At 38.7% G+C, this 12457-nt stretch overlaps 1 protein-coding gene and 1 long non-coding RNA gene across 6 annotated transcripts in view; both read left to right on the top strand.

Moving 5' to 3' along the window:
* Positions 1-337: 337 nt before the first annotated feature.
* On the top strand, positions 338-2221 carry LOC108093691. Of its 2 annotated transcripts, none has more exons than XR_001771516.1 (2): positions 338-413; positions 1877-2221. It is a non-coding gene; the product is annotated as an uncharacterized LOC108093691 (long non-coding RNA). The 2 variants fall into 2 exon arrangements; XR_001771515.1 differs by having other exon boundaries at positions 364-473.
* Positions 2222-6274: 4053 nt separating this feature from the next.
* LOC108093682 (AF4/FMR2 family member lilli) overlaps positions 6275-12457 on the top strand; it is a 63863-nt gene continuing 57680 nt past the window's right edge. For all 4 annotated transcript variants that reach the window (XM_017193862.2, XM_017193860.2, XM_017193861.2 and 1 more), the window contains exon 1: positions 6275-7278. The gene's annotated coding sequence lies outside the window, so the exon portion shown is untranslated. The remainder of the gene's footprint in view (positions 7279-12457) is intronic.

The following is a 12457-nucleotide window of genomic DNA, read 5'->3' as shown; positions in this document are numbered from 1 at the left end:
TATTTTTTAACACAATTTATTTACAACCATTTTTTCACACTTGTCAATAAATAGTTCATATGGCTGGTATTCAAGGGTTAAACACTCTTTTTGAATAGTCAGCAAATTGTACAGCAACTCGCTCTCAGAATTTAAAGAACATTGTCGCGAATCCCGAATCTGGTCAGCAAAATGTTTTTTTCTTGTATTCGAGCTTTCTTATTTGCATTGGTATCAGTGATATATATTTTATTACATTTTATGTACAGTTCGACATCGTGCAGGCACATAATGATAAATATTGTATCTATGGGACTTTTCGGCGTCAAGGGTTTTACCAACATTTTGGGTCTTCAGTTGCGCGGCAAACGTGAAGAGGAACTGATCGGTCAACAAATATTTATTAGTGAACTTTAAGGATGCGACAGCGAACGGTAAAGGATATAAACAACTTACAACTTACAAAAGGAAATTTTATACAGTTGTAGGATATGGTAATGATATGGTGAAGTAAAATAATTTATATAAAACCGAAATAAACTGCTGCAAGTTAGTAACCGGAATACAACTGCAGAATAATGAAATCATCAACAATTTTCATTAAAGTTTCGGATACATTTTTTATTATCCAAGAAAACCTTGTATATTTTCCCGATCGTTTTCCAGCTGCTTACGCAATCGGAAAATTATGCGGAGAGCCAGGGCGATTCCCAGACTCAGTAAATCGCGAAATTTGATTTAAAAGTGTCTTTAGCTGGCTGCTGGTTGCAGTTGCAATGCAATTTCAGCTGCAGTTGCAGCTTCGCTTCGCTTACCACCTGCTGGGTGCATTTGGTTTATATCTTTTTTTGCTCTGGTCTTAATTTGTGGCAATTTGTCCGAACAGAAACCCACTGAGCCAGCCACCAGAATGCCTCATGTGCGTTTGTTTATTGCCTATTATTATTATTTTGTGTTTAGCCTAATTTCTTGGCAAGCTTGTTGCAAATTTGGTGTCTTGTGTTAACCCGGTTGAGCTCCTTAAATTTATGGGTTAATAGAAATTTTTTTATTGAAATAATATTCTTTTAACATTTTAAAAGTAATTGAAGGTATTAGGTAATTTTGTTCTTTGCTGTCAGAGTTATTTCACAAAATCTGTCGCTTTTGAGGCTTTCACCTCTCAAACCGATTTTTCCACCACCTTTTTGAAAATGTAGCAACCTAGTAAAAGACACCGCAAATCCTTCCCACAAATCCTTTGCACAAATACTAATAAGCGCGGTTATTCGAGCGAAAAGCTGTCCGAAAAAGAGGGGGGAAAAGCTGAACTTTTGATTTTGCACACTCCTGGGAAAAGGAAAATGAGAGTGAGCCCGGAATCGGGCAAATGCTGATAGTTTGCCTTACAAATGCACCCCACTTCGCCCAGCAGTCCCTCATCAAATGGCGCTTAATAACGTGCAAATGATGTGAAAGTGCACGGCGAAAGATGGGAAAGCGGAGGGAAAATGGCGAGTGCCACTTACATTGCAATCTCGCGGACTCTTCGCCCAGCTCGCCCATTTCCCACCCACTTTATCTCGGCTCCTTTTTATTCAATGTGTGTCTGACACTTTCAATATTTTTTCACGGCAAGCATTGGCCAGGGGGGAGCGGAATTGTCAGGAGGAAAAACAGGAACAGAAGCATTCAGCAAACCAACTGATTACTCCAAAAATTGATTGCACGACGAAGAAAAAAATGTGGAATGGAGAAGGTCTTGTTTAAATTATTTGTTTCTGCACCTTTAAAAAAAAATTCTGTGAATTTTTGATGCAATCTCCTTTGAATTGATATCTTAAGTTTCAATCATTTGTCGGCAAATTATACTTTTCAATGCACAACATTTTTTTTAACTTTTTTTTCTATTTTACAGATCTACAGATCAGCATAACCGTAGAGACATGGGACTAAAAATTTATTGATTTAGTTCTATTTCGGCGCTTACAAACTTTTTGGAGTTATTAATATTTCATTTACAAATTCCGGGAATTGGCCACTACCTTGCAGTCACGTGATTCAAAACCGCAATCGGCACTAATCCGGTTGTCTAAATCCGGAGCTCAGTGTCCTTTTGTGGTTTTAGGTTCAAATAGTTCATGTGATGTGACGTAGTGGAACATGCCTGGAACAACAAACAACACGCAGTGAAAATCTTATTTAAGCCATAGAATGGAATAAAAACAAAGCTTTGTTAATAAATTGCAGCAATTTCAATTGATTTGTGATACAACAACCATTTTTTTTTACAAGAATCGGATTTTCCTAGAAAAAAATAATAAAAATAAACAAATGCATTTACTTCTTTGGCATTTAAGTTTAATGTTTATTTATAATTAATTTAGTTTAGTGTTTTCAACGAGTATCTATTTTCTTTCATTTTGAAGCTGACAGTTGAAAAAGTTTTAAGAGCTCTGTGGAATTGTGGCAAGACTGACTGCGCGTTATTGTGCTTTTTTCGCCTCGTCCGCTCACCTGTCACCACCCTCATTCCGTATTCCTTATTCCATCTCTTAACTGTCTTGGGGGAGCTGCGTTGGCCAAAAGTTTGACACGTTAAAGGAACAACAGCGGTGGCAGTGGGAAGCCATCTGCCCCATCTGCCCCATCCCCTCGCCCCCGCTGCCCCAAACCCCCCTCAAAAGGGCAACCTTGAGGCATGTGCTATTTTTAGCAACAACAAAACAGATCCCGCACAGCAAGAGCAAGGATGCCGGTCCCCGAGGATTTGTTAGCCCGCTCCCCAGGATGGAATATTATGAATTACAATTTTCTCAGGTCGCGTAATTCTTGTAAGTGCTGAAATAGCAAAAAATAAAGGGAGCGAGGAGGAAAAGCTGGTTTTCTGGCCAGCAGAAGACAGTTTACAGCTTTCAGTTGGTTCTTTACATAAATTTATTGCTTAATTCCTTTTCCGGCTGTTGCGCTCTGTCTGCGAGATATTTTGCATAAATTTCTCATTAACTTATTACAGTTTGACAGGAACAGAAATATTTCTAAATAGTTAGATTTCTTACCTAATAATTATGATTATAGCTATTTTCCAGTAAATGATAGTTGTCTAATTAAGCACAGTAAATGTTTAATCTGATTGTCAAAATATTCGTGTTCATTTATTGCTAGGCGTTACCTCACCAGTTATTAACTAAATCCATTATCCAAACGGTTTCAATCATAAGCCACTTACTCATTATTTAATTATAGCTGAAGCCGCATAGCAAATACCTTAAATATTTGAGTATGCCGCCTCGACCGTAATTTACATAATCTTCCATCATAATCCAGTTACATAATTGCCTTCGAAAAAATTAATTTGAATATCAAATATCAGTTCGGAAAGCTTTACGAATTGCCAAACGCTTCAAAATGCATTTCCTGTTTGGTGTTTTTTCTTCTTCTGCCACTTTTCGCTGCTCCTTTTTGCGATTTACTTTCGCTCATTTGGCCTGGAAAAAATTTGATGCAATTTTCACTTTCCTCTTCGCCTAAGTATGCAAATTTGTTTTTAGCTGCCGTTTTGGACTGTCTGCAAACGTTTTCATTATGCAGGCAACGCATGCCACGCCCCTTTTTCAGCCGCCTGTCCAACTGTCAGCCAATCGGGGGCGGTGGGTGAGGGGGCAGGGTGCAGGGGGTTACAGACAGCCGGTTTGGGCCAAATATATAAATCACGAGGTTAGTGAGATGTGAACGAAGCGGCCGAAGCGTTGGACTTTCACTTGGACAGCCTTGTTTTTTCCCCCCATTTTTCTGCTTTGCTGAGCCGCAGAAATTGATCCGCGATCCTTCACAAAAAAGCGGGGGCTCTTTTGATTATTTTACCATTGGCTATCGTAATTATTCACAGATCATAAGCCTTGCGAATAAATTAGCAACCGGCAGGAAAGTTGTCAGTCGCACTTGCAATTTTCAGTGGGGTATTTCGAATTAAACAAGTTGTATTATGTCAATATAATACAAAAGAAACCGGCAGTACTTAAAAGTGTATTTAAAGATGAATATCCAATAAACCTAATTCAGGTGGTTTTAAGACCTTTGTATGATCAAATACGATCCTCTGCAGCTGGGGTTTATTTACCGCCTCTCAAAATTTTCCATCACACTGCTCCTTTGATTAACCCTCTCAGTTGATTGTTATTTATTGTGAATTCAACGGCTGCCGCCGAGCTTTGCCACCCATTGGGTTGCACAGAAAAAAAATGTATTATTAAGGATATACAATTTAAATATTATTCATTAATTAATTTTTTAAAACCACTAGTAAACGGATAAAGTAAGTCCCGATACAAAGACAGCCGTTGGCTTAAAAAGAATCAATTTTTTAAATTGTATTACTAAATATTTTATTTCTGAGTGGATGTGGAGGATCAAAAGCATTTTTCGGAGAGCGTTTCAAAAGCGGTGGGCGGAGGCGGAGAGGTTTCGGGGGGCGTGTCGTGCACATTACATGCTGCACCAGCAGCACACGTTGCATTCGAAATAGCTGGCTCATAAATCGCTCGGCAACATGAAGCAACTGACTGGCAACATCTATCGGTAACATGTGGCTCTCAAACTGTGAGACCAGCACGCACCCAATAAAGAAAATGTAAAGTGGGTGGGCTTTTTACAACTTGTTAAGCAGCAAACTGTCTATAAAATCCAACAGGAATCTGCATATTGTTTTAGAAATAACTTATCTGTTCGACAAATCTGTTTTAACTATTTGAAATTAATATGATTACTGGTGGAAATAAGTCCTACCCCACAAAACGTGGATTTGCTTGACTGGAAAATCAGCCATCCATCTAATTATGCGTGAAATTTGCAAAGTGCAAAGGAAAACCTCTCTAATACAAGTGCACGGCATTATTAGAGCCGAAAATCGGCAGCGTCAGTGAAATTGCATTTTCCCGGCCACGCTGCTAAATTTTCCATACAAAGCCAGCGCCAACCCCTCTTCATAATAGGGGTACTCCAGCTGACCTCGTGGGTCATCATTTTTCGGCTCACGTTTGTCGAGTGAACATTTTCATTTGCCGAAAAGCGGGGGAACCGAGTTTTGCATAAATCAAGTCAATTTCAATGATTGAGGAAATGCAAAATGAGTGATGAGTTTTAATAGGGGAAAAGTGGATAAGCTTCTCATGTGAAGAAGATTTCTGGAAAGCTATTAACGTTTGCTAATTATGCAATGTTTGGTAACAACATCAGCACAAACCAAATTAAATTTTTTAAAATTTTGTTTAAGCTTGAGTGTTGAAAATCGTTAATTCCAAATTGCCAAACCTTTTTCAGGTTTCAATTTATTTTCATATGGCCATAACTTGAGGTTTTGTTTAACCTACCAAGCTTCGAATTGTTGTAGGCCAATAAAAGTGGGCAGAAATCCACTTGGACTTTCAGGTTTTTGCGAAAAAACAAACCGACTACTTAAGGCGCCTGTGGAAATAACCCTTGCACAACAAAAAGCAGCTAACGAGGAAATTGGGAACAATGGACCGGCAAAGAAAAGCTCCCGCTCCCTAAAACAACAACAACAACATCGCCGGTGGATGAGCCGCACGTGGCCCCTCCCCCCGCCCCCCTTTTAGCCAGGAAAATGAAAAACGATTCGGGCGCCGAAAAAGCCAAAAGAAATCGGGGAAAAACCCTAAGAAATGGTTGGAAAATGCCCAAGTGACCCAGAACTTGTGCAAGAAAATACTCAAGGTGTATGGTGGATAAACGGAAGGGGGCGGGGTTTTTCTGATTTTCCACCGCTCTTGATGCTTTCCAACTAATGACGAAAGTGACCGGCAAAAACAGCTATGTTGACCGAAAATGTTAGGGCGCTGTTAAGCTGTGAATGTTTTCTCATACTAAAATCATCCGCTGTCTCTCCTTTTCTTAGCTGTTTGTTTGAGAGAGAGGAAAACCGGTTAACATTTATTTTTCGTACTTTGCTGTAAATTCTATGAGCTTAAATATGTTCTCTTAAAATAAATAAATCGTACTCTCACCATTTTATTATGGCTCAAAAATAATTTTATTTTAAATTTAAAACAAATATTAGGAATTTTATATTTCAAATTTGTAATATGTATTATTTAACTCAACTCGTTGTGAAGAACTCTAATAAGAACTTAGCGCTGTCTCGAACCCACTGCTGCCAACGGATAACAGAAAACGCTCCACTCTCTCTTTTCGAGTTCGAAATCACTCTCTTTCGAATTGGAGCTCGCTCTCTCAAACTAGAGGTGGGAAAACCACGATATTCGCCAGCAGCCTATGGAGAAGTCGAGGGCCCCCCATTTTTACAGTTGTTATGTTGCTTTCGACCGCGGTTCGTGCTGCACGTATTTTCGCGTGCTCCGTTCAGAAAATGTTTTAGGCCTAGAGTCGCCGGGAAAAATCAACTATTGATGCAATCGAATTTTTAAATATCTCAAACCGATTTGTGCGCGTTTTTCCGCTCAGGCTCAGTAAGTGTGGGCGCGTGACGTTACGGGACAGACTTGTGTGTGTGAGTGCGAAATAACGGTGCAAGGAATCCTGATGAAATCAATACAAATTTGAAATAATTGCCGTTATTATTAGAATTCAAACTGCCAACTGCAGGTAACGAAACAAAAAAAAACCAATCGAAGTGAAGTGCAAAAACAAGAAGAAATATACAAATAAAAACAAAACCGGTTCGCCTCTGCAGCAGCAAAACTCAAAGCCAAAGGAAAAAAAAACAAAAATCAAAGACAGCGAAAGAATTTTTGTTGTTTGGCCGGTGCGTGTGTGTGAGAGTGGGAGTGCGCCAGTGTGTGTGTGAGCATCTCGGAGAAGGAGAAAAACGCAAAAGTTGGTAGGAAAAAGGCGTACGTAAGGAATAAAAAAAAACCAGTGGAAAAAACGTAGTAGGAATTTCTTGTTTCCCCAAAACCGAAAAATCGACGCAAACCCGTTTCCCTGCAAACACAAAATAAAAGAGGTGAAAAAAAGTGGCACAAGTGAAAATTCCTGCGTTGTGTTCGTTTATTATTATTTTTATATGTTGCCGTCTTTTTGACAATCGCCAAAAGTGAAAATCAATTTGCAGAGCGCGCGCGCAAGGAGCAAAAGGGAAGAGAGAGTTTGCCGGAGAGAGAGCGAGCCCAATATAGATTTCGTCCTTTTTCGAGGCCCCAAATTACCCAACCCAAAAAAAGAGCACGAAAACTGGACGAAAAACTCCCGAAAACCAACAACAACACACGCCGATAAACTGCAAAAGTAAACAAATTGTGCCGAAACTGAACGAATTTGGGAAAATTGCAACCACAGAAAAAGGTCAGTTACTTTCAAAGTCCACAAGTCGATTGATTGTCCGGAAAATTAAATAAATTAAAGTTAAGCCCGAAGGCGTTTAAGTGGCGTTGAAGTAAACGCGTTTTAATAGTCCCCCATTTGACCTTCACCCATGGACACCCTCGCAAATTGGTAGTATCAAAGTCGGAGTAGCAGTTAACCCTTAGCCTTGATCGCCGTTAATTGAGACCCCTCACATGGTCATGGTCAGCAGCTTGTGAAAACGGCCATTTAGTAAGGTGAGTTGCCCTAGAAGAGGACAACTTGCAGACAATTTTCTACAGTCTTCTATGGCGCAGTTGGGGAATATCGGCAGTAAAAGCACACTCATGTTCAATGAATTTAAGTCTACTTCTTGGTTTTTCTTGAGTTGCTTTTTTCTTGAATTATCGCACCTTTTTATGGGCCCATCGCTTTATTGACCTTCACTCGAGTGGTTCTGCCTTTAAAGAGGGATTTATAAATTTCGTTTTCTTCGCGAGTGATTTGGAAATTGCACGCTCCTCTGTTTTTCGGTACCCTTTCCCCCTTTACCACAAAAGTGCAGTTATCTTGCTTGTTTTTGTTCAACTTACTCATAACGTGACTGGTTCTTGTTGTGGCTTATTGCTTTTGTTGTTGTTTTTGTTGTTACACAAGCGTAACAATAAAATTTCAGACTGGCCCGACACGAAAATAGTTAAAATTTTATATGTGCTGTTATGATCATGTTTTATCTGATAGTTGTTCGCTTGTGGCACGTAACACAGTTTGTTTTAAACTTTTTCGTTGATATAGGGGCGGGGTGAGAGGGCATATATCACGTAGATCTCTGAGAGGAGAACAATCTGAGATCAGAGAGCTGGGTCAGCGGCTGCTTTATGTTTTAGTTCATGTGGATGAGGCTTAATTGTTCCAAAAAATCTGATATAAACTGCGCCTACAGTTTCTATGAGGTGTAAGCTTACGAAACAGAAATAAACAGAAATGAATTTAACTTAAGTTCAAAGTTGTTTCCCAGCGAATTTAGTACTATTTACATAAAAAGATTTATACCATCAGTAAGTGGCACAATGATTTGAATTTTGCAGATCACAAAATTTCTCATGGTATGTTAAAGAATAAAAGATTCTCTCGATCAGAATAACTTTAAATTTTAAATAATCAAGCGTTCTAGTTTGGCACGTAAACTTATCAACGTGATCGTTAGGTGGTGCCTATACATTATTCGAATGCTTTCCTCTCCCAGTGCTTTTTAGCTGCGTGATCTTACTTTATTTCAAAACACAACACTTTTTGATCAAATCTGTTAAAAACACTTTAAGGTTTTTTTTTTTTGAAGATAAATCAGAAGAAATCTGTTTTCGATTTGGCCCAAAAAGAGTGACAATTTTGCTCAACATTTTTGCCAACATTTCGCCCAATTTGCATAAATTACGATTCATTTGAAACGCTCCAAGTCGAGAAATTCGACTTTTATGGGCAACCACCGAGGCCCAAGCAATTTTTGATTTATTTAATGAGCAAAAATGCTTCGTTCGATTTCTTCTACAGTAATCTCTATCGCCCTCTCTCTTCAAACCCGTAGGCGTAGATCTGAGATTGGTTGGCTGCCGTTGAAGTTTAACAAATTTAAAGCAATTTTCGTAGCTATTTTTGGGGTCAATTAAGTTTCGAGGGGGACCTACAGATACGTAGAGCAAGATTGTATCAGGGGGAGTTCAGTGTAGGCGTACTAGTATTTTTCTAGGTTTCATTTTGCAAAGGAAAATTTAAGACCTGTATTAGAGACAATGACTGCCGCAATTTTTCTTTCTTTCGCTGTCCCAAGGGCTTTAGATATATTTCATTTCGAGGATAAGTCAAATGTCCTGGTACACTTCGAGAAAATAATTTGGTGATATACTATATTGAAATGACAACATGAACATTTTGTTGGTTGTATCTATTTATCGAATTGAGTCACGTGTAGTAAAAACTGAGTAACGAAATGTAACCAACTAATTAAATTACAAATACACCTTCATTTTTGCTGTGTAGGGCACAAAAAAGCATACATATAAACAGGAAAGGAAAAAAAGCACAACAAAAGCAAGGAAAATCGATTTAAAACAGATGATTTGGCATTGCCCCAGCCCATTTCCCCCCTTATCAGCCCACCTCCTTCTGCTTTATGTATCCCTGTGGCATGTTTTGTTTCCCTGACGAAGGACTGCGTTGTATCCAGCCCCCAGATCTGAGTTCCAGGCCCAGGCCTAATATTTTGCAGGCTGTAAGGATGGCTGCGCAGGGGGTTGTTGGGTGTTTTGGCCGGATTTCCCCTACAGTGGGGCTGACACATCGAAAAACTGTCAGCTGTTTGACTGGGAATATGTGTATTTTTAGAACAACACTCGCTAAGTGCATAGAATAGAAGGATTATTGCGCTATTTTTAGGATCAAAGTGCCATCAAATGTAATTAATAATCAATTAGGGTACTTACAGCTGGTTGCACAAATGGGCTTTAGAATCGATTTGTATTTAAACTGGAATAGAATATACAATAATCAAATTTAAACACATGATTTGATACCTTTCGGTTTATTTTTTTAAATGTTTAGGGCCCCATGAATTTTTCTTACACCAACTCTAGAACTCACTGTAATGCCCCTCACTTGCCCTTCACCCAACTTCTTTCTTCTGTTCTGCTCGAACTTTATTTCTCTTCTTGTTTTCGTCCCTTCTTCTTTGACTGCTGCTGTTCGTTGTTTTTGTTTTTATTTATTTGCGCTGTGCCAAATTCTCGTTGAACTTTTGAGGCCCCCAGAACAGCTGTGCGGCTTGCCCGGGCCTCAAGGTACTTTTCCTTCCTTCTCTCCCTTTTTCAGCAGTTTTCCCGGCCCTTTACTCCGGCTGGTGTCCTGTCATTAACACTAGCAGCGACGTCGGCAGCGGATGATGCGGATTTAATGAGCAAATGATTAGCATTTTTATGTTCCCATTCCAGTTCTCCGACCATCTCACTCTGTCTGTCGAAATCCCGGAGAAGTCGGAAAATATTGCCGCCTTCTGCTAAGCTGGGAAAACTTAATAGTTGGCATTTTCCCTCTATTTTCACTCTGCCCTTCTTTGTCTGTCGCTGCACTGATAAGGGAAGGTGATAAAGGGAATCAACCGTGGGGGCAAAGTGGGACACGTGCAACGGATTGTGGCACAAAAATGAAGTCCCTGGGCGAAAGCCCTTAAGCGGGTCCAAATTAATGATCCCAACGCAGATTTATGGCCAACCAGATAAAAGGAAATGGAAAAAGTTGTAAGAAATCAAAGAGAACTGCAGCAGAACTGTAAAAAGTACTTTTTACTTAATGTTCAATTTAAAGTGTGTACGTTTTTCCTTAATTTGCGCATGTTTATAACATTTTCCTGAATTTTGCACTCCAAATTAGCTTTGATTCGCGTGCAATTATCCAAAGTTTCCCTAATAGATGGGGAAAATCCTTGAACCGAATACAAACAATGCAATGAACGGAAATGTTTGGCGCAACCCAATCGCATTACCGCCCCCCGGCAAATCAGTTAAAAGCAAAGTTCGAACTTTTGACGGGCCGAACAATGGGATCCAATGGGCAGAGCTGAGCCATAGGACTCTGATTTCGACTGCATCCTGTCCACACTCGCAAATGAAATTAACTTTGGCCTCCGCCCCTCTTGTCGCCCTGTGATTTCACTGCATAATGCAATTAAAAAAGGAAAAAATATCGAACAGAAAAACGATTTTTCTTATTGCTTTACCACACGAGAAAAAAGCGAATGAGCAGAAGGAAAAATCAATAAGAGCATGGGGCGTATGAGAAAAGAATCTGCCACCACAACGCGCAACAACAAAAGTAACAACAAAGAAATAAAAACGAGGATGGGCTGTGGGAAAGTCAGCAAGGAAAATCAATCTGGCACAAGGATAAAACTACACGTACTAGCACAAAATGTGGTCCACATATTATAGATACGATGCAAGAGACACATGTCCTGAAAACGCAAAATGCAAAACATTTACGGGGTCGCATTATGGGCGTGCATATTTTAAGTAAAAATCACACCTTGTGAATAATTTAGAGGCTTGCGCTGTGTTCAATGATGCAATATTTTTCGTGGAATCAAAGTGTCACATTTCCATCAAATTTGAATTATTTTCGTCTCAAATATCCAAATTTCGACCCACTTTCCTTAAACATGGTATTTGAATATACTTTTTCGAACTTTTCCTAATGAAAAATTTAAATTTAAAATTTTTCTCTCTACGCCAATTTGTTTGACAATAAACGCAATCGTTATTATTTAATTAATTCTTCCAATTATGATGTGACTAAATAAATTTAACGAATATGAAGTCGTTTGGAGACTCCATTGAGTAATTTATAAATAACACATGAAATTAGCTTTTAAAATAATTGTGATATATATTCGCCAGTCATTATTATATACATATTCAGCTAGGAGATAAAGCTTTTGTAAAGCCATGCTGGATTTATTATCTCTAAAGTACTTAAAAAATATTTTGCACAATGATTCATAATTCAGTACAATGAAGTTCTGCTGAGTTCAGTTGGGATTTCACTTCTGTGGGGTATCGATAAGCAGCTTGAAGGAAATCACTATCAATATTCCTCAGTGTCATATATTATATTTGCAAATAACTTTTTATTTCGTTTGCAAATTGTTTAATTGTTTGTTCTGTGGGGGAGTTCGCTTGATAAATTAGCGCAAGTTTTGCAATAATCTGCCACGCGCGTTTCCTCTGCGGCTTTGAGTCAAGGTTAACTGGTTCAAGTCGATAGCTTCGGTTCATTGGGGGAAAAAAATAAGGAATAGGGGGTATAAGTGGGCGTCAGAATGGGATGCATGTGCAAACAAGCTTGTTTATCAAAGTCTTCTCTTCCAAGAATTTTATGCTAATTCAGGCCCTTCTGCATAAATTTTGCTCTTGATTTTGTGCTGAAACAATTTCTTTTTTCTTTGATGTTAATTGGATTCAAATTCGAAAAAAACCCATATAAATATGAATAATAAGAAATAAACTGAAATGTAAACATTGCCTACATTAAATTTCAATAAATGGTATAATGGATTCAACTTAAGTGATCCCTAAAAAATTGCAAATAATTACCAATAATTTATTTTGATGCCCTTACACTTGACGGTTTA

This window comes from Drosophila ficusphila, unplaced genomic scaffold, assembly GCF_018152265.1.
Source record: "Drosophila ficusphila isolate 14025-0441.05 unplaced genomic scaffold, ASM1815226v1 contig_414, whole genome shotgun sequence".
Classification (NCBI taxonomy): Eukaryota; Metazoa; Arthropoda; class Insecta; order Diptera; family Drosophilidae; genus Drosophila; species Drosophila ficusphila.
Note: the sequence above shows the minus strand (reverse complement) of the source record. Positions and strands in the feature narration are given on the sequence as shown.